Here is a 23977-nt window from a genome sequence, read left to right on the forward strand (position 1 = left end):
TTTTTGCCTAGCACTTACATGTCAGAGTTAGGCAGACCCTCATTGGATGAATAATCCTGTTGCTCATTTAATAAAAATATCTCTGGTCCCTCCTTCCTCTGCCAGCCGTATGCTTTAGTGACAAATGCACATTTATACTAAGAAGTTAAGGTTGCCAATCTGGTCTATTTGTCTGTGGATGTGGGCTACTCAAACTAGATTGGAAGGAAGATCAGAGGTTTTTGCAGAATTTAGCTATTTTTAAGGCACATGCTCACCTTGTTGTCATTTGTACAGCACGTATCCCAAATTACTGTTGATGTAGAGGTTGGGAAGGTAGGGTAAGAACAGAGAGTGGAGGTGTAGCGGTGGGATAGGTAGAGTTGAAATGTTTGGAGTAGCCAGATTGGCCATTTAGCATAGTGGACTGTTCTACAACATCAACGCTCCCAGGTCTGGTCAGGTGGTCATGTATGGCTCCCTCTCTCCGTGGGATTATTGACTTGCGACAGAGTCACTGGTGTGGGTGTTTCTTTTTCTGGAACAGCGCTTCTAGTTGGGGAGGCATTCACATTGGTGTGTGTGGAGTTGAATTTATCTAGTGATGAAGCTGGAAGGTGCTGTTTCACAATATGGGAATATGGTGTTGGAAACATTCCAACAGCCTTAAATAGCTACTTTTACAGAGTATTGTTCTCAAACGGTTCCTTATTAGATCGATTAGCTCTTTAAGTCCTGGTTTTTCCCTTTGCGTTCTGGGACTTGTAGTTTGTAATTGAACTAGGATGTAAATAGAGAAGCATGAATTGATTGGCCACCCACACCTGATTGAGGCTCCATGGGAGCTCTGAAAGTATAATTCCCATGCGATTTATGAAGGACTAGAATTGAGCTACCTTTTTTTTAATAAGAAAATATGATGCATATTGATATTAGTTTCAGAGAAAATACAGGTTCCATAGGGCTCTTTACAGTCTGGTTGCATTTCTTGGGTGAAACCCCAACAGTAGAAATGACCACTGACACAGGAGGTATTATAAAAGATACACTCAATTACTGAAAAACCGTGTTGCAAGTGGCAACGGTAATGGTATTTCTGGAATACCAATGGCGGTATTCCAAGAATACAACTTTTTGCATAAAAAACGTTTCTGACCATTTCCATTCACACATTGATGGCAGTTGGGTGGCGTGTGTAGTTGTTTATACCAAAACTGTAAAAATGTGTTAAATGCACAAAGATGTCAATTGTAATTGTTTTAATGCACTGTATGTGTAAGGGGGTGAGAGGGTAGCCATTAAAACTTTCCACGTTCTCGTTCCGCTTCATTGTTCCTAATACAACCATTATTTTACTATATTGAAGGGCATGCTTTTGCTTCTCTTCTGTACAGTAAATAAAACTTGAAAACAATTCTCAGGACATTTTACAATGATGACATCATTTAAGGGTGCCACTGCAGCTGCAGCATGATTAATGTTTTAGTGTCAATAAAGATTTATGATGACTTGTACTGCGGCACCAGCATTATACAAGTGTTTTACAGTGGGAATGCTGTCATATATTATGAGCGCAGGCCTCATCAAAGATTTACAGGGTGAATGCTAGCATTTATTGTGGATTCAGCATTATGAAAGTTTTACAATGGAAATACAGGCATATGCTTAGTCTGTGACACACTTAAAAGTGTTTTACAGTGGCAATGCTAGAATATATTGTGGGTGACGAACTCATGAAAATGTTGTAACATGCTCGTGTACTCAGGGTGACATGGGGTCTATTGGATTATTTTGTGTTACCCTACTGAACCAATTGTAAATCATCTGGCTCTTTATCCGATTTAAAAAAATGAATTCAACTATAAGATGCAACATTTGAATCCATGACTTTGGGCAAACATTTCACCCATTCTACATTCCGAGTTCCTTGTACACTTCTGTCTCTTGCGCTTATTCAGAGGGAATATGAATGTCCTTCCAAAGAAAATAAACACCAGCCACCACTGATTTTTAATCATTTGTAATTCTGTTGCCCCCTTAGGAACCACCTTCCCCCTACACAGAAAGCTGCATCTTCCACTGTGAGAGTAGGAGACACCAGTGTCAAGTGCATACGCCCTACGCCCTACTCAAATTGTGGCAAAACAGGCAAAGGGATGCTGCTGAAAAAACTTCACGCTTCTTGTCATGTTCTGGGTTTTAGTGAGTTAGTGCTTGCACCATCACCCTTGAACCCTCGCACACTGTGCCATTCATGCTCAAACTTCCTGACCACTACGGTTCAGTAAGGCATAGCTGTGGGATTCACATTTTTGCTCTCAGACGCACACATTCACCCAGCCTCAAATTCTCAGTGATTTGTCCATCTTACCAATAATTTAACAAACGCTACCTGGTTATTCGTTAATTCATTCATCCATATCACACATAATCATGTATCCATTTATACACTCTCATATTGGCATATGCCCGAAAACTTTCATTCATTCACCCATCTTCAAAATATTGAATTCTCCCATCCAGCACCATACGCTTATCCATGTATCTATCTTACTAATCATTCACTCACTCATCCTCCCTCACTCCCATTCATTCATCACTCTCTCTCCACCCTCTGCCTGCTTACCTTTGGACATTTGTCTAAGGAGCTAATTTTCCAAGTGCCTGAAGCATAAATGGAGGCGCTAAAGACAGGCGTAATGGTTACGCCTGTCCTAACGCCTTTATTCACGCTACAGTGATTTTCATTGTTTTTGAAGGTGGACGGCACGGCCAGTGGTGGATCGGGAGTTACGTCTCTGCCTGCCATTTCCCCTCTGCCTTCAAAAAATATATTTTTTAAGACAGCATGAGATTTTCATGCTGGCGTAAAACCAATGATTTCCTATGAAAACAGCCCGCTATTTGCACCTGAAAAAGACAGCTGGGAATCATTGTTAACGCTGCATGCCATGCATAGATGGTAAGCAGCGTTTACTCTATTTGCACTGCGGATTGCAAATAGAGAAGTGTAAAGAGGCTTCTGCTGCCTCTTTACACTTCTCATTTGCACTTTGCACTCTGCAGTGCAAATGATGAAAATTGCCCAGAGAGGATCTGTTTGCACATAAGTGCAAACATAAGATGCCGACTCCGGGCAATTACGACTTTGTGTACAATGAGCTCCTTAGTGTGTCTGTGTGCGTTAATCCAGAAAATGTTTCCTCATACAATGGTCCAAACTATGGAATTTATCTCTGCTTGTTTTTAGAGTGCGGGAGCAGTTCATGCTTATGCATATCTGAATCCCACAACAAATTTACGATGGCCTTCAGGAGACTCAATGCACCAGTGCTTTTCCACAAATTGCCCAAATCTTTCAGGGCAACCTTGTGACTGCTCATGTGTCCCTGTTTATAAAGTTCTATCAGCCTGGCAGAAGGAATCATGTATTAAGCGAGGAAGCATCGCCAGCACTTAGTGAGCTCCACGCCAGCAGACGAGCACTGGTGGTAACAGCGGCGCTGAGTAGTGGGAAAGAACACTGCAGCTTATGAGGGAGACCACCCTTCATGGTGAGAGGAGAGGGGGTCGCTAGAGGTGGAAGCAGAAAACGAAATAATAACAGCACAGACAATGAGGTATTGCCGCGCTGACTCTTTCAGTTTGTAAAATGCACATGTATTCCTTACCTTTGTAAAGTTTAACCATTCAGACTTTGATTAATCAAGAAAGAAAACAATGGTCGTCCAAAGCTCATTAGCAGCCAGATCTCCTGCATATCTCACGGCCAATCAGCAGGCCTGTCTCTGTTATTGACTTCTGCTTCTCTGACACTGTGTGCATTCAGCGGGTTCATTGTTGTGACCTAAAAGCATTGCCACAGCAGCAGTCACATTAAACCCCGGTCCAATATTGATTTGTGCCTTTTCCATGAATGTTTATATCGTTCGTATTAAGAGCGTGTTTCCTTTCAATTTACTGCCTCCCTGCAATTTGTAGCATCAGCGAAGAAGGGTGACTGCATTCAAATCGACCTCTGAATTATATATTATGTTGCCATTTGCGAGCATTAATTTAGTATAGGCTTCACTCAATATTCTCTGCTAATAAACTCCTTCAATTCGTCATGTCTCTAGAATAGTTCCACCAATGTTTAAGAAATGTGATAGTAAGATATTCTTTACCAATCACTGTCTGAATCTCAGAGTTGGTGGAGATTTGCAAATTGTCATGGGGGTTTCATGGGCACCATGTACAGTGTTCGGGGACATGTTTCACACCCACAGTCATCATGGTCAGTTTTGCTCTCAAGTGGCTGGGTAACAGCAAGTTGCCTCAGGGGCATCAGGACCAGTTTCCAGCATGGTGGCTTGGAGTGCTGTGGGTGGAATCTATAGTTGTGTGATATGTCAAGGTCTGCTGGCAGCAGGAAGGGCCTCAGCTTTTGCGCATAAAGATGTCTGATGACTTTCAGCTCTGTTCCTGCTCTATGATGACCAATATGGTGATGGGGATTTGCTGCAATTCTTCTTCTCTGTCTTTTGATGCCATCTCTGTACTAATGGATTCCTAGTCTACTTGTCTCAAACAGTTGCCAACTCCAGGGCAGTGATGGGGAATTTATATGCAATACCTCCTTTTCTGTGTACTGCTTTAAGCAACATTGGTTACTTCAGGGAAATCCATTCCTTTCTCTGTGGATGACATAAGGAGAGCAACTACAGCATCTAGATCCGACAGATTCTGACACTTTAATTTCTTTGCCAGAAACAATGGTTTAGAAATGCGTTGAGTTTTGTTTTTGTAATAAATAAATAGTTCGATCTAAAGCAGAATTGAATAATTTCTTGAATGTAAATCTGAGGATTTATTACATCATCAATTTCCCCAAGAAAACTGTGACTATACCTATCGTATCGGGTTATTGGGCTATTGGTGCAATATTTGTCCCGGGAGGATAGCTCAGGGGCAACGTGCTCGCCTTGGAAGCAAAACGACACGAAGCAACAGAGGTTCGATCCCCGGGTTTGCGCTTAGAAACCTCTGGGTATTTAAGCGTGTTATAAATACACAACTAAAACCAAAGAAAACCAATTCCTGAAACAGTGCCTCGATGCCCGCGGGCTGTGTGAGCGCTTTAAAAAAAAAATGCAAATAAATATTTAGAGTTTTTACAGGATCTTCTTGTGTAGAAATTGTCAGCAATAGTAGCAGGGATCCACATTTTAAAAAGGAGCACCTGAGCATGAGAACTTTCTCAGCTGCAATCTGGCCAAGGGGGTTATTTATTCCCAAGCAAGTAGTTCTTCAACTGCCAAATGTGTTGCCCAACTGTCGGGAACGATGTTAGAAGACAGCTGAGCCAGAACCTCCCTGGGCCCATAAACTGGATCTGGCGGTCTCTGGGAGTTCGAGCATCAGATGGTGCCCACGAAAGGAACTGCGATGGCTCTCTGAAGTCACGGAGCAGACCGATGTCATGAGGCCCATTGGGGGCAGGAAGGCTGAAGGCATCGCGCAGGTGGCCTGCTGCCTTCCCCAGTGGGGACGCCTTCCGCACTCACAGTGTCCAGATCCGGGCGTACAAGGGACATCTTGCAGAAGTGCTGAACTGGTGAGGAGGACTGAGAGCCCGGCTAGTGATTAATGGGATGTTGAATTGGTGTGCCCCAGGGGAGCATCACAAGGTGAAGGGAGGAGGGAGTGGGAGTAGGGAGAGATAGGTCCAGGAGAGAGCCTGTTCTGAAACAGGATGCCAGAGTTATGGTACTGCCCTGCCGCTTGAGGCGAGGGACCCAAGAGAAGGCCCTGAGGATATGAGGAGCACTTTAGGGTGTGCCATAGTGGGGCATTGCACCCATTCCACGTGACCATGTTAATACAAACCAGATCTGGTTAAACCCTGACCCCCCCCACCCCCAGTAAGTGGTCAGAGGGAAAACAAGAGACAAAGGAGGTCTATAATTTTATAATTTTCAGCCTGAAGTAGGACCAAAGTTCGAAAATGATGAACACTAGAAACAGATGGTCACCATCTCTGTCACCTACGAGCCCAGATGGTGAGGGGGCACTCTAAAAATATGAAAGACAAGACATGAGCAAGATGGAGGGGGAAAACTTGTATTCTAGCACAGCAAAGATCAACCCATCACAGAAGGCCCAAGGGCAACAAAGAGTGACATAGAAGGCATTTTGGATTAAATAAGAGTGATGAGGTCTGAACTAGGGGCCAAATAGGCAAGTTGAATAACACTATTGGGGGCATGGAAGAAATGGTATAAGGCCTCAAAGAGGACCAGTCCTCAGCGGAATTACTAGAAACCCAAATGGATGTGAGGATATCAGAGATGGAAAGACAAAGAGAAGAACTGCCCCTCACACTCAACGATATCAAGCACAGGTAAAGGCATAATAACTTGCATTTTTTGGTATCCAAGAAAAAGAAGGCGAGTCCCCTAGAGACATTGAAACATCAGTTAAGGACATTTTGGACCTACTGTTCAAATATGAGAGGGGGGTTGAGGCCACATTCAACATAGCCCAGAGAGCTGGTAGACTTGGGAGGGGATCACGTTCAATCCTCATCAGACTCCATTACTACCCTGTAAAGACCCGGAATCTCAACAATGCATGAAGTGTCAGCACTGTTGATTAGAAAAACACTAAGGTCTCAATGTATCAAGATATTTCTATATTTACCCAGGCGAGGCGCAAACAATGTAACACTCTAACAAAATAGATGAAATTTGAGGGAATAAGATATAGGTAGGACATCCCTTCTCTATCTCTTTCGAATGGGAGTGTGTGAAATATCATCTCATCACAGAGCTGATAAAGGAAGACAGGGGTTGGCTAGAAGTTAACAATTAATGGCAGAAATCACCTAAAAGTGAACACATGCCTCTTAAAAGTCCAAGGATCTAATAAGTACAACAAACTAAACAATCCCTATCCACAAAAATTAGATTAAGGATGGGTGGACGGTTGTATGGATGCCGGAAGGTCACTTTGGGTAGAGTTACAAAATAGACATTAGAAAAAGGTCAGGGGAAAATATAACTAGAAACTGGGAGGCCCAGGGTCAAAATAGACAAATGTATATGATTACTTGGACACTGGGAGGGTGGATGTGATAAAGAGGAGTAAATCTACCCTATGAAGCCATAGGATGTGACTATCCCTTGTGCGAAATCCGACCAGCAGTGTCTTGGCACACAGTACAGGGTTCAATGGCGGAACTGGCAACCCCATTTGAGATTCATGTGGTGGGGAAGATTGTGCTATGGCTATTTTATTTATTTATTTATTTATTTATTTATTTATTTATTTATTTATTTGTGTATTTATATTGCGCTGAAAGCCCACAGGCATCCGGGCACACACATATAGACACGGACTAACATATGCATCGGGACATCTTTCCTACCTAGATCTTCTTTAAAAGATATTTTCTCCTTGACTACGGGAGGGAGGAAGGCCTGCACTGGTTGTTAATACCTGCTGTAGATAATTGATGGGTCAGAGAGAAACGCCTGCAGTATTGAGGCTTGAGGTTATTAAGACTATATGTGACCCAGAGGGTAGATACCTGTTTATGAGAGGAAGTTACTAGGGTACCAAGGTTATGATTGCCTTGATTCTACTATCCCAACCATGGCCAGATTGCTTTCTTTAAGAGGATAGGTCATCATCTGAGAGTCTTCATTGAGGGTTTCTCTTTGTAGGGGGAGATTTTAATGTGCATTTAGACCCAACTAAGAATAGGCTACAGACGATAAACACCAAGACTGTAGGGAACCAACCCAGAGACCGGGGCAAATTCAGAGAAATTAATGGGGACTTAGGCCTGGTAGATTTGTGGGAGGCCCATACCGAATCTGGAAGTCCATTCACCTATTATTCAGTGGTGCATGACTCTTTCTGCCATTTTGATCTGCTAGTTATTGACTCTGTAACCCTGCACTTTGTTAAGGAAATCAAGATGAGCACTATCCATTGGTCAGACCATGATTTGGTCTTGGCCCCACTCAGAGCATGGTGGGGTAAGCCCAAACGAGGGAGGTGCATCTGTAATTATTATTTATTAAAATATAAGAAGGTGGGGGAAGAATTAGTAGCAGAAATCCGAGAATATTTTGAAATGTATGATATCGGGGCAAGAAGGTACAAGTATCAACCCCATAGGAAGAATTCAAAGATGGTATCAGGGGGAATTGATAAACCTAGGGGCACTGAAAAAACTGGAATGTTTCAAAAATGAAACCTCCCTAAGAGCAAAAATAAAAGATTCACAACAAGGGGAACACAGAAAGAACAACATCAAATTAACAAGAGTGAAAGAACTCAGTGCATCTAAAGCAGAGCTTATACCCTATTGGCCTACAAAATGTTATGAAAGTTAAGATTTCACAAACAGAAATATTATGAAACAGGGGAGATGGGTAGACAAACATCTGGTGTGAAGGTTAAGAGAGCAACACAAATTGCGGGCGGTGAGCTGCATACAGAGTGTCAAAATACGTATGAGGAGAGACAATGAGAATATAGTTGAAGAATGATCAACTGTTATGAATTTGTATACCTCTTAATGGAACTGAGATAACAGTCAAATACAGAGATTTCCAGGACAGTTGAACCTTCCTAAGCTGACCCCAGACAATGCCACATTACTGTACTACCAGATAACGATGGAAGATGTCATAACAACAATACACGTAATGACTAGTGGTAGATCTGCTGGAAATGATGGCTTTACCATAGGATTTAACAAAAGGTTTAATTTCCTACTGGCCCTTAGGCTAAGCAAGCTATTTAACAAGTTTCTGATGTGGAGACCATTAAAGAGATCTATTTTAGGTGTTATAATTACTGTGATCCATAGGGACAGGAAAGATCTGAGGATGTGCCCATCATACAGACCCATATCTTTATTGAATACAAATGTTAAAATCCTAGCTACAATTCTGGGGCTGGATTGGATGGAGTTCTTCTGTCCCTTAGAAACGGAGATCAGAGAGGATTGACTAGGGATTGACTAGGGGTAGACAACGATCTGACAACATTAGAAAAACACTCAACTTAATTCACCTTACCAAAACTTGGAAGGAGGCAGCCTGCATGGTTTCCCTGGACACAATCAAAGCATTTGATTGCATAGAGTGGGAGCCTATGACTATAGTCCTGGAGACGTTTGTATTTGCAGACACATTTAGAACTTTAGAGGCTTCTCTCTATGAGGGATGAATGACCAGAGTGATGGTTCGCAGGGTGTTATCAAATCCCATCCAGTTATCTAGAGGCACTAGAGAGGGGTGTCCCCCATACCTCCTCCTTTTTGCCTTGGTGACAGAGTCGCTAGCAGCAGTCATTAGAATACATTTCAGAATTCGAGTACTTGAATGCAGGTGCTTAGAGTTTAAGCTCTAGCTATTTGCTGACAACATCCTCGGATACTTATCAAACCCAAAGGAATCCCTACAGGAGAGGAAGGCAATCTTAAATAAATATGGGGTGTTAACAGGACTCAAGATAAACCACACCAAACATGCATTCTTCCATTAGGTAATACAGTGAATGTAGCTAGGATACAGGATGATTTTCATGCGAGGACTCTAGAGCAGAGTTGTCGAACTCCAGGCCTCGAGGGCTGGATACTGATGGGTTTTCAGGATAGCCCTCATTAATATTCATGAGGTACATTTGCATACAATGGTTCTAAATGTATGCACATTCTTTCTCATGAATATTAATGATGGATACCATGAAAACCTGTCAGAATTCCAGCCCTCAAGGCCTGGAGTTGGACAACCCTGCTCTAGATGAACACTAATAAAATATCTGTGTACCACAGTTACAAGGAAGCTCAAAGAAAGATGTCTACAAACCATTGATAGATGTGCTAAAACGATATCTGAGGAGGTGGTCTGATGTCACCCTATCCTGGTTTGGTAGGATGAAAACAGTCAAGATGAACTTTCTTCCACAACTTTTCTTTCTGTTCACCATGCTTCCCGCAAGCCTCCCCAAGATCTTTTTTAAGGATCATAGCATTACTTGACTCTTTTTACTTTTATTATTAAAGGCATGGTCCAGTAAAAATTGTTATTGTCCCTACGGGTCGGCCATGTTTTTTGAAGCCTAAGTGGCTCCATTTTAGAAAACTTTCCTATGGACCTTACCCGAGTTTTCGTCCATTAAACGCAAGTGAAAACAGGCACCAGGGAGCCGCCATATTGTGATAATCCTATCACTTGCCGCATCGCGCTGGCTGACCTGCTTCTGCAGCACAAAATCAAATCCCCCGACCCTGAGCCTGACATTATCAAAACATTCATATTCCCCGCCTCTCTCCGTGATGTTTCTGTGCTGCGTAGGGAAATGCGCCCAGTCGTCTTCTACGCGACTCCACACAGAACCCGTAAACCAACACAGACCATCTCACAACACAGCGCGCCACAATTCTGAATATGAAACTGTACTTTAAAATCAAACAGCAACACGGTACATTTGGTAAAGTACATTTATTTGACATTAAATGTTTAGAGAATATTCAGCAATTGCCATATGAACTCCGAAAGCCATTTATTTTCTTTTATCTGTATCCGCAAATCCTTAAAATGTTATCGTGAGTCACGCGCTGTTCCTTTATGGTACACAGGGTGTTGCTTTTCGTTAAAAGAAGCACTTTGGAAGCACGGTGAACCGCAAGGCTGTTCCATCAACTAGGCACTAGTCCACCGTAAAGGTTGATATGTTGCTTCTAGCCACTAGTACACCGTAAGGGCATGTGGGCCCTTGGCGATCGTCCCATAATATGGTTAAGGTGCTCCAGTTGTTCACACGAAGCTGCAGGTGTCTGTTGAAGAATCTGTCTGCCGGTGTCTCAAACCGATGACAGTAGCAGAAGGGGAGCAAATACCTGTTATGAAAACAAAAAAATTATAATTAGTCTCGCCAGCCGATCTTCATTAATATTACTCATTTTATTTATTACGGCCGATCAGAAACTATTTGCTTGCAAGGATAGTTCAATGGAGTATGTTCGGCTTTAAAATCAATGCGAAAAGTAACGAAATAAATCAAGGCCAACACACAATGAGAAACGACAGTTAGTCTACATGTGTGTGGAATGATATTATATATGATATGGCATTTGTAACGCGCCTATACACAAGTGTTTCAAGGCGCAATGAGGCAGGGGGGGAACAAGGGCAGACAGACAACGATCCTACTAGGCCAGGTGTCTTTCAGATCGCGCATGGGGAAGGGGAGAGGGGGTAAAAGTGCTTGGTTAGTAGAATACAAGATAAATAATAGGGCCAGCTGGTGGCAAGTGCAAGGTAAATGCTGGGAGAAGGGGCTGAAGGATACAGAGACAGTCCCGTAGTGCAGGTAGGCAGTGCAGGGAAAAGTGGCTGGGCCAAGGACCGGGATCGGTGAGACCATTGGACCTGCATGCCCATGTGCCCACTACGAACACGTTTTCCTTGCTTTTCCTAGCTCTTCATTCATTCATTTATTCATGCATACATTCATTAATTCTTCATTCCGGTATCAAAATGTCTAAAGATTTACTCACATTATATTTGAAATTTCCATTGTGTCTCTGCGTAATGCAGTCTGTCAATCGGACCGTGCTCTTGACAACGATTTTTCGTATACTGAACTAAAATGAAACTCGGTCTAGTTTCTGAATTTTCTGCCTTATCGTTTCTTACGTTATTGCACACCCCCTTCAAATGAAGTTCTTTCGGCATGGTCCCTGTCTCAAGTCCCAAAAAACAATAGACCCTTATACTTCCACCGGGACTTGTGGGCCTCTTCTGGGCGCGAGCTGAAAATCAAAGCCGCTGTCCTTCGCATTCTTTATTTGCAACATCCCGTAGTAAAGGCATCTGTGAGAACTTGAAGTTTAGAATCCCTCTATGTAGTGCGCCACAATGCGCAAATGCGAACTGGCTTCTCTCCCAAATACCAGGGCCCGCTTGGCGCATTCTAAGGCCCCCAATTTTGTCCCCGTTGTCTGCAAGCTTTGCAGCCCAAATGGAGACATTTAATTTTTGGCGGAAGGTCAGGGAAAGTATAAAGTACCACAGGAGTTGAGTTAAAAGTGAGATTTATTGTTTGTTTGTTTGTTTTATTATTTGCAATACGCAAGCCTCCCCTCCGTTAACAGTGCGCAACAGTGCGCAGCATTTACATTTACATGAGATGAGACATGAGAAAAATATATACATACACCTATATGAGGTGAATAGAGAGAATTCAAAGATGACACCCAGCTTGTTCGCCACCCATGATGGTGAAGGTATGGGTTAGGGTTACAGGTACACTGTACAATAAGATTTATTTACAAAAAGACAATCGTATTGCAATTATTTAAACCGGGATTTGTACTTCACAACCAGCTGTGCTTCTGGTGGACATGGCACAGTTGCAATGTTCGGTGGCAATGGATCACTGCTCTGCACAGAAACGTTCAAAATTCCATATCTGTGCTTCTCTAACACAGCAATAAGGCCTTTCACAAAGTCGAACTGCATTTCATCATAGACTGGTTTGATCACCCATTGCTTACTTCGTTTGAAAACACCTTAATGTAGCGAGGCATCCTTACTTTACCCCTAGTCCTAGATTGTTCATGTCCGACATTGCTGTTATGGGCCAAGACCGCTAGTAGAGTGCGATGTTTCATGCCCCGAAAGCTAAAATGCAAGCGCTTTGGCCTGTACCTTAGGCACATATTGTGGAACACCTCCAAACCTCCTGTGTGACAGAATTCTGTCAGTCCTCTCAAATCTCTTGATAGAGTTTTGTCGAAAACAATCTTCTCAATGGCTTTGTGTGTCGGTGAAGATGGAATCAACCACTTCTTCTTCCTTGCCTCCTCTGGGGACAAAGGGTCATGTTCACATTGGTGGAAATGTAGGTTTTCTGACCAGCGGTGAACGTTGGTACAGTGGTGCATCAGTGACCGCCATTTTTCAAGTAGTATTTCCACTGACCATTCACAAATTTTTTGAGCTCCACCAAAGATGGTTGGTGATAGACTGGGACCACTGCAAAATACTTTCAAAACCTTTTTTTTTCCTGCAGCCGAGATTTTCTTACTGATTGATTTAGCAAGATGCCATACGTCAAATTGATGATTAAGCGGGAACTGCTCGCTCATTGTCTTGGCAATTGAAACGTGTCTGTCCATGGCTATGAGGTCGATGTGCATTCCCCTTGATTGTAGATATTCCACTGATTTTATAAATCCTAGTTTCTCCATGGCCACTGAGGATGTACATTGTGTTACCTGCATGACCACCGAACTCACAATTTTCTTACTATCCATGTCCTGAAAGTGGTAGGTGCAGTACTTGGCAGAAAATCCAGGGCTGTCGCACTGTCCATCGTCGGCTAGCCTGAAACGTTTCCCTTCGAATGTACTTGCTAGAGACAATTGTTCAATTTTCCAAGCATCACTAATGGCCGGAAACAGATAATCACGTTGGTATATGTAGTACAGCGATTTAGAAATGAAATGGAGTCCTACAAACTGAAAGAAAGCCTCTAACTTTCTAAAACTGGAGCCACTAAAAAGTGATGCAGCTCTACACAGTAGATTGCCTGCTGGCATTTTCGACAGCATCATTTGTGCAGACCATGAGAATCTATGATTTAATCGACAGGCGGCATTTATTTCGACGTTACTGCCTTTTATTTGACGAGTCACATTAATCAATGGCTTCCCACATACTTTCCCTCTAACTGAATGCCCACATTTCAGCATACTTATAATTTCCATCAAACAACTGTCGAATACAATGTATTTGCTCTCTTTCATTAGACTGCCATCCTGCGTCAACGTTGTTTCGGCCTGTGACGTTGCAGAGATTTCAACACATTGGAAAGTAATATCGCTGCTATCAAGTTCTGATGCGTCTATGGATGCTGCGGCTGGTTCATTCTCTGTCATTTCAACATCTGCTACTTCAACATTGATGGGAGAACACAACAATGTCGACATGTTTTTGTGTGGCAATTTTTTGGCTGGTGTAGATTGTGTGAATTGATCTGCAACTACTTCAGAGCTATCTTCAATACATTCAATATCATCTTCTTCTGGTGGTGCGGTCGCACTGTAGCAATGGTCCAATGCAACTTTGCTGTATTCTCCAAACACAGTTAATTCATGTTCTGGCCATTGGACATGAGCATCTCGAGCCTGAACACGCCTCGCCTCAATTAATAGTTCCTCCATAGTGTACATGGTCTGGCAAGCAACATCTCTCATTCTCTTCACTGTCTGTGTATGTATAGTTCTGACACCAACGGGTAACTAGAGGGGAGATTGGAAAAGGGATGTTGAGTTTAAACACAAGATAAAGTTTAGTCCAATTGACAGGAAAAAAAACATACAATAGTCCCCAGCACAAACATTTTTTTTTAAAGTTATTAACTGTTTGCAACTAACCTTTTTTTGTTCTTTTTTCTTTGCAACTTTTTTGACTCAACCTTCAACATCTGCACGCTGTAGCTCTGATTTGTTTCCGCATGTCCTCCCTTCCTCTTGCGCTGCAACAACTATATTTTCTGTATCCACATAGACAGCACGGAATGAGGCTCCATCGTCTCCCTGAAACATAGTACTTTCATTACTATGTATCAAAATATTGTTAGCATAAAACACACGTGAGGACGAACACACAGGTACATCTCAATAGCCAAACACGATTTAAACATTGTGTGCAACAATCAAACGACAAGTATTCGACCAGTGATGATCTATTTTGATGGAGCTGTCAGTATCCATACCTCTGGCTCTGCATGGACTGCCATGAATGGTTGTATTGGAGAGGAGGCATCAGCATCTCCCTGAAACACAGTACTTGCATTAGTATGGTTTTCAATATTGGAAACATAACACACACTTGGGGTCGACGGCACAGGTACATATAAAGAGATAACCACAAATGATGCATTGTCTAAAACAATCAAGGAAAATATAAATATGCAGATTTTATCGACTTATTTCTCCGATTCCTTTACATCTGCATCATCAAAATGGGATGTTGTGATTGTAGTGGAAGCTCCGTCGTCTCCCTGAAACACAGTACTTGCATCAGTATGGTTTTCAATATTGGAAACATAACACACACTTGGGGTCGAACGCACAGGTACATATAAAGAATCTAAATATGATCACATTTCATCGAGTTATTTCTCCGATTTATTTACATCTGCATCATCTAAATGGGATGTTGTGATTGTAGTGGAAGCTCCGTCGTCTCCCTGAAACACAGCACTTGCGTTAATAGGAAAGAAAGTATAGCAAATGGAATCACGTTATATGATCACGCATGATGGAGCTGTCAGTATCCATACCTCGTGCTGCTGAAGAATATCTATGGATGTTGCAAATGTAGTGCGCACTTCCAAAAGCTGTTGCGCCGATTCGTATACGCATGGTCCCGCTTCCACTTCCCCTGGAATTACTTGAATGTCAGGCTCCGGTTCAAGTGCAGGGGTTGATGCTCCATCAACTGCCTGAATCATAGTACTTGCATTAGTGAGGATTACAATAATTAAAACATAACACACACCTGGGGTCGACAGCACAGGTACATATCAACCGCTAACCACGAATGAAACATTGTGTAAAACAATCAAACGATGGAGCTGTCAGTATCCATACCTCCTGCTGGTGAAGAACATCTAGAAATGTTGTAGATGTGGCGGACGCTTCAGCATCTCCCTGAAAGACATTACTTGCATTAGTATGGATAACACTAATTATAACTGAAAACAAACACCAGTGGACGATAACTAAGGTGTATGTCATTTGGAAAGCACTAACCAAACATTCGTTAAAATAATAAAACGATAGAATAAAACTATTACTTGACATGCATAAAACAAGTCTGTAGCGGATTAGCCTAGTAAGATTACCTGATACGCGCTAGAAGTGGTTGATAACTGCGACCACGTCAAGGATGTAGAATGTTCTTGCTTCAGATTCAAGGGATAGTCAAGAAGTTGTAAAGGTAAATTAATGATTGATAATGAAATGCCAATATTAAAAATAGCCATGTAAGGCGACATAATACTTGAAAAATGCTCAATACAGCACAGTTCCCTGTTCCCATATATATACATTTCGTTTGTGGGTTATGAAATCGAAAAAGAATATATTGATAAATGTCATTATTCAAAAAGCTATACACTCATATCAATATCGAAATTATTACAAGGGATAGAACACCTACAATATCAATTAATCCATTCGGCTACCTACACACTACCGCAAGGCCTAAAGCTAAATCCGGACCCTTGACTCACCGGTGGCGGAATGTGGACGAATAGAGTGGGAATAGCGTTTTCGAGCAATTTCCGTGTCGTTCGCCGTTTATTCTTCTTTGTTACCCAAGATTTTGTGTACATGTCCAAGGAAAAGTGCCGGCTGCAGATGCGGTATCGATCACCCCTCTTGTCCTGTAAGACTTGTTGGACTCTACTTTCCAGCTCATCCAGTGGATATCCGCAATGTCTGACCCATTCTCTAAATTCGATCAACAGTTTTCGGGAATACATGCATTGTAGTGCCTTCAGATTTCGCATGGGTCTTCGTAGGGCAACCGCTAATCGAACAGGCAGGCATTGTTGATAAATCTGAAAAGTAAATATCGTCATTATTATACAATCTTTATGAATAAAGAATTTGATACAAAAGTAAATGAATCATACAATGATCAATGCAAGGTTTGTTTTGGTTGCCGGAACTATACCAGTTCATTATGTGCGGCTTAGTATTTGCATAAGTTGCAGAAATGTATAAATGATGTGACTAAAATCTGAACATGTGACTCGTCCCTTGGGATGTTCTGTCTTGCACGAGAAGGAAACACGCTTACATTATAGACTGGACCCCAGAAGGATGCAATTCGATGACAATAGACAAAGATGAAAATAAATAGATCTATTGATAGCATAGCAATGGAAACTCAAGTCAATAGCAATGAGACCAATGAACATAGCACTATTGTGTACTCTGCTCGCAAATAGATAGAAATTTAAAAATCTGCGAAATATAACTACGATACATGGCCTTACCTTGACCAACAAACAGTTGGATTCAGCAAGCAGAGCAGTATGTTGCAGGAGAATAGGTGGGTGGCCACAGGTAGCACACTGATGGGTTTGCTCTAAGCGGTCACAGAAGTTCATGGATAGCACGACGACGAGCAGATTAGCGTAGATCTCAGTGGTTGCCAGGTAGCACGTTCAGGAGTTGACTTGCAAAGCACAAAGATGTTCTCATGAGACATATCAAGTGGTTTATAAAGTATTAGAAACAGGGTTGTGTTTGTGAATGAATGACGTATGTATGTCGTGGTCTTAGGGGGTCGGCCTGCTTGAAGGGGAGGCCTGGCTGGAGACACAGGGTCTGAGGAGGCCATGTGAGCGATGGCCCCTGGGCGTGGGATACCTTTTGAAGTGTACATGCTGTTTGGCACCTTGGCCGTTTGCGCCCGTGACAGCCCCCCCATGCCAGCGCTCATCCCCGGGTGCGAACCGCCTTTGATAGAGGGGGTGGGATGGATGGGCCTGGGGCGTGCAGATAAGGCACAGGAAGACTGCTGAATGGAGACACACTTATGTGGATTGCAGGGGGCGGCCTGCTTGAAGGGGAGGCCTGGCTGAAGACACGGGGTCTGAGGAGGCTATGTGAGCGATGGCCCCTGGGCGTGGGATACCTTTTGAAGAGTACATGCTGTTTGGCACCTTGGCCGTTTGCGCCCGTGACAGCCCCCCATGAAAGCGCTCATCCCCGGGTGCGAACCGCCTTTGATAGAAGGTGGGTGGGATGGAGGGGCCTGGGGCGTGCAGATAAGGCACAGGAAGACTGCTGAATGGAGACACACTTATGTGGATTGCAGGGGGGCGGCCTGCTTCAAGGGGAGGCCTGGCTGGAGACACGGGGTCTGAGGAGGCCATGTGAGCGATGGCCCCTGGGCGTGGGATACCTTTTGAAGTGTACATGCTGTTTGGCACCTTGGCCGTTTGCGCCCGTGACAGCCCCCCATGCCAGCGCTCATCCCATGGTGCGAACCGCCTTTGATAGAGGGTGGGTGGGATGGAGGGTCCTGGGGCGTGCAGATAAGGCACAGGAAGACTGCTGAATGGAGACACACGTATGTGGATTGCAGGGGGCGGCCTGCTTCAAGGGGAGGCCTAGCTGGAGACACGGTGTCTGAAGAGGTCATGTGTCCGATGGCCCCTTGGCGTGGGATACCTTTTGAAGTGTACATGTTGTTTGGCACCTTGGCCGTTCGCGCCCCAGACAGCCCCACATGCCAGCGCTCATCCACGGGTGCGAACTGCCTTTGATAGTATATTGTTGCTTATCAATAACAAATGCCACATACCGGAGATTCTTGTGAGCACAGACCCACACTTCAACCGGTGTATTATAGTGGTCAAGACCCTAAGGCCTGTATAATCCAATGGTAATTGTTAGTATAGATATATGTGTGACTTTTATAGAGACATAACCTACTGAAAGACCTTGAACAAGTGTTATTTAGTGCCTGCATTATCAAGAATATGTTATGTTAGCTTAGATAGATAGTGACCACCCTGCTTCACAGCGACCAGACCTTCACCCTTTCGGAGCACATATGTCTGACGTCCATCCTTGTATGGAGACACACTTGATTCATTTAAAAAATCGAAACAACCGTTGTTAAAATATATGTGGTGTTTTATTTTGTATCTTATTTTCATGACACAAAAATACAAGACTTTAAAGATTACACAGGTCAGGTTGCAGTACAGCGAGAGAAAATCCCCTGTACTGACCGCTGTCAATCGGGAACGTTTCTCTTATGGCACGAACGGCACAGGCGGGTATCACTCTTCGAACGCGGTGTCCAAGCCTCCCATGGAGCCACCATGTAAAGGAACGATAGGCCACCAGCCTGTACCAACTGTGAAAAGGAATGAAACAAACTGTTTTTAAATGACCAAGATAAGTTTAATAAACGTTTGTTGTCAATGAAAATTCTTGTAACTAATGGCATTCTGCACGGACAAATGCTATCTAGACAATGCACACTACTGAACGACTTTCATGCGTTACTATGATATGAATATATCATTTTGGATATAGTAGAAGGACATGAAATAGGAGTGGCATGACAAGCAGAGTATACTTACTCGTTACTCGGATTACGAGGACGAACAGTTGCGCGAAGTTCGTGCATAAGCACCATCATTATTCTCAACACGGCCCGTGTGAGGCAGGCTGCCCTGAAGTCTGGCAGCTCGGTGATGCATTGCGGTCGTGGCTCGCCTTCCGAAATGTAGGCCAGGCATCCCGAGTTTTCTCGGCAGCAGCAGTTCTCGTCCTCGGTTGGCATTAGCTTGCACCGATTGCATGTGCACCAGGTGGAGACGCCGTCCATGCGACTAGGCCTAAGCTCTTCATCTGTTGAATCGTCCTCCCAACTGCCGTCCGAATCCCCATCGTTTTCGCATGCTTCCCTTTCCAGTAGTTCCTCCTCGGTATACTTGGGCTAGTACATGTAGGGCATTATTGTAGACATTGTGTGGTAAACAAAGTCAAATAATTTACAGAGATGGTACAGGTGTTCACACGGGCTACAAGGGGCGAAGGTAGCTGACCAGAGCACAGAAATGAGTCACAGAATACTCAAAGTAACACAGAGAGGAATGGAATCGAAAATCTGCTGCTGTGTGTTGGGAAACGGTCTGTTTATATGTTTATACTTATTGAGGAAAGAGGCGTCCTGCCATTTCCATGGCGACACGTCATTAGCTGAGGCGCAGCGATTGTTGACACGAGACGTGCTTTGGTGTTGGGAAATGGGTGGTACGAGTCTGCTGATGACAGGCTCAGGGGCGGGGGATTTGATTTAGTACCGCAGAAGCAGGTCAGCCAGGGCGATGCGGCAAGTGATAGGATTATCACAAAATGGCGGCTCCCTGGTGCCTGTTTTCGCTTGCGTTTAATGGACGAAAACTCGGGTAAGGTCCATAGGAAAGTTTTCTAAAATCGAGCCACTTAGGCTTAAAAAAACATGGCCGACCCGTGGAACAATAAACATTTTTACTGGACCATGCCTTTAACTTTATATTCAGTCCGTCTCTTCCTTAACCGGGATTTGCAGCCTTTAGTTTCTCTTTTTCTCCCACTTCACTGCTCCCCCTTCTGATGTTTGCTGAACCGCTTTTAACCACTTTCTCTTTACTCATAGTGCTTTAAATAATGTTTATTCATCCTTAGCTATTCAAACGGTGCATATTGCCTACACCTGTCCACTCTGATATCCTGTTTCAAGATATTCTCTGGCCAACATGTCAATCTTTCTCTGTTTCTCGAAAGGCTTTCAAAACCTTGGAAACCTCCTATACATGATCACTCTGATACACAGTTGGGGTCATTACGACCCAGGCGGTAAGTACACCAACTTTACCACCATGGTGTAAACTATGTTTACACCATGGTGGATGGCGGATTTACCACCCCATTCCAAGGTGAGTGGGGCGGTAAATCCCCATTTCCCATTTACCCTTCCCCATTCCCATTTTTGCCCCATAGGGCATAATGGGAGTGGGGAAGGCGCTAATTACGGCACCGTAAATTACGGTGCCGTAATTAGCACCAAGGCGGTTTAGCGCCATGGATTTTAACGCCTGCTTAAAGCAGCCGTTAAAGTTGGAATCAGGCGTTAAGGGTTAACGACGGCGTTAAACCTTAACGCCTGAGTTGTAATGAGGCCCAGTATCTTCGTACAGCATTCGATTGTTCATACAGTTCAGAAGCACTCACAAGTTTATTGGGGGCATGCACCCACTCTGCCACAATATATCTTCTTTTCCTCTCACTTGCTCACTGGGTTTCTTTACATAAAGAAACTCACTGGTCGCTTTAGTTAATGCTACTGCTCCTCCACCTCTTACAGCTTCTCATAAACTGAAGTCAGGGTCTCACCACCAGCCCCTCAAGCACTCCTGGGCTGGCTCCTCCTTCCAGGGGAACAAGCACTTGCAGAACCAAACGGAAGGGTCAACACTGCATATGGCTTCCTTCCTCTCACCTCACCGGCTCACTGGAGATATGGCTCCCTCATCACACTTCTGCAGGGCGCCCTACTCTGCAACTTTGCAGTATTCTCACTTTGTGCTCTCCTCTGGTTCCCAAAGGTCTGTCAGTGCTTTGTTGCTGCTCTCTCCTTCCTCGCTGCTCTCTTCTTCCTCCTTGCTGCTGCCATGTCACCCTTTTATACACCTGTATCCCATCAAGGGTGTTCAGGTGTGCTTCTTTTGCCTGTTGTGCGTAATTCCAATAAGACCAATTACTGGGACATGCTTCACCTTCAGCTCTGAAGTGTTAAGACTCCCTCTTTTTTCGTCCCAGTTCTATAGTGGTGTTTCCAATAGGAAGTGTGCATTACTCTTAGTTGCCTCTTCCTCGTCCCAGTACTGGATGTGAGATTACAGGGAAAAGATGGAAAAGGCTGACAATATACAATAAACATTGAGGGAGGATCTGATATCTCAGTGTTAGTGAAGGGGGGATACCATGTCTCGCCTTCAGGTACCCTCTCTCCAATCCATAAGGACCCTCCACCCAGGTGATCCTCCCTCACTTGTCCACCCCCAGGGTCGGAATCCCAAAGTGATGGCCCTTCCCTGGTCACCTGAACAGAAGATCCCTGGGGAGTAGATGTGACAGTACTTTCAGGTTTCTCACACTCCCCAGATTTGAAAAATGTTGGCACACACGAGGGATGACCAAAAGACCTATTGGTCTTACCTAGAGGACTGTGCGACCCATCCAAGGAACGTTGGAGATCTGTTATGGATGTCTGGAAAGTAGATCCCTCATGACATCTGCAGAAATCCTACGTTGGGGGTTGTGTGGGAGCTTTGGATAGGGCAATTAAGAATCTGTTGACATGGCCTTCCTCCTTGAGCGCCGTAAGAGGCCCCATCTAAATTTAGGCCAAATAGGACAGAGAAAAAATGGTCAGATTTAGAACTCGAAAGAGTGGGACAGCTCCTCTCTGAGGGAGAATTTAAGAGTTATGAGGAAGTTCAGGAAATGCTGAGAATGGGTAATATAGGGGTCCTTCACTACTTAAGACTCAAGGGTGGCCTTTTGGCCTCCAGGTGCAGTGCCAGCCATGTTAGGGAAGATGGATCCCCATGGTGTCTGCCTACTTTATGCGGGCGGATAAAGCCGGTTGGCTCAATAGGGATCCCAAGTATTCATGCCAGCATGAAAATGCATGCCAGCACAAATGCGGGGGCATTTGTGTGTTGGAAAGAAGGGAGGCAGCGGAAATGCAAGTTGTGTTCCGCCCCTTCTTTCCGCCATACAAATGCATAAAAATTTGGTGTGACATTGATGGAAGGCATAACAGTCTTACGCAAGGCTTGTATGCCTTCCATTAACACTACGTCTCTGATGAACATGCGCTTCATGAAGGTTATAGTGGGGTATCTGAAATACACCTACTTTTTTCTGTTTCAAATAGGTCTATTTATTTTGGATAGGTCTCTACTCTAATTGGCCTTGACTTACAATATCTGGGCATAAACACGTAGCCGGGGTATGAAACACTTCCCCTCTGAAGTTACAAGGGTGTTACTGATTCTAAGTCCTCGAGCACAAGGTGTTATTTGGGTTGCATAGTGTAATTTTCTGTGAAGTCCCCCACCCCAAATTCTCCATGAAAATAGATAGGTCTTCATGTCTCATATATGTTAACCTCTCAGTCAAATGGACATCCCATACCTTCTGTAGCCAATCCAATGTATCATGTATATAGGGATGTCTCAATTTGTATGCTACTGCCTGTCTCCCTGCTCATAAAATATCCTCCCACATTCTGGGTAACCTATAGGTGTCATAGTTCCTAGGGGTTGTCCCTAATAGAAGTGACAGAGTATATAGGTCTACAGGGATCCCTGTAATGTCTTTTATCCAGCTGAGCAGTTCTGTCTAAAAAAAAACCTGGATGGAGGTCCACATCCATCACATATGACTAGAGGTATTAGCATGCCCACATCCCCTACTACAAAGTGGTGAGGAACCCGCAGACATCTTGAACCGTTTCACTTGGTCCCTATGCCACCCATGGAGAATTTTAAAGTTATGTTCCATAGCATGAGTAGAAGGATTCCAATGCAATGTTAGCTTATGTTGTGTGGAAACTCAGAAAATGGAATGAATGGTGTTCTGACCTGCATCTTTTATGAAGACATGAGTAATACATATACCTTGTTGGATTTTAATTCTAAGGTCTAGACAATTTACCTATGGAACACCTGTAGTTAAAGAGAACTTAATTTGATCCCGGATTAAATTAAGTTTCTTAACACATGTGCCTAGTGAACCTTCATCTCCTTGCCAGATACCAAAAACATCATCAATATAGCTGCATCAAAATACAGGTTGAGAATCATGGTTTTGTTCTGGTACGATCAACTGTTCTTCAAGAAAAAAGTTGGAATATGGTGGGGCCATGTGGCACCCATCGAAGTGACATTGGTGTGCAAACAAAACTTGCTCTCAATCGAAAAAAAAATATGAGTGAGTTAAAATTGTAGAAGCTTGAATTATAAAGGTAGTGTTACCCATTACTGATTCAGAATGGAGAAGTGCCCACTCAATTGCTTCTAGGCCAACCCAATGAGGATTGGACAAAAATAACTTTGTAAATCCAGTGTGAACTGTTATAGTGTTAGCTTGTTAGTTTCGCCTTATTTATCGGCGTATTCCAGCTTATTCTGGAATGTCATTATGTCATTAGGTAACATCACTGTTCTACATCTGTGATGTTGCTTGTTTATTTTCACTGGGAATTCTATGTTGGGCAGTTGATGGTCAGCAGCATTGTTGGTTGGTGCTGTGTTTGCATTGCTGGGGGTCTTTTAATGTTTTACTTATCCTAATAAAGCCTATGAAGATACGACACGCGTCTGGGTGTCATTGGCTTAA

This window comes from Ambystoma mexicanum, chromosome 10 (assembly GCF_040938575.1).
Source record: "Ambystoma mexicanum isolate Mex_15411 chromosome 10, UKY_AmexF1_1, whole genome shotgun sequence".
Lineage (NCBI taxonomy): Eukaryota > Metazoa > Chordata > Amphibia > Caudata > Ambystomatidae > Ambystoma > Ambystoma mexicanum.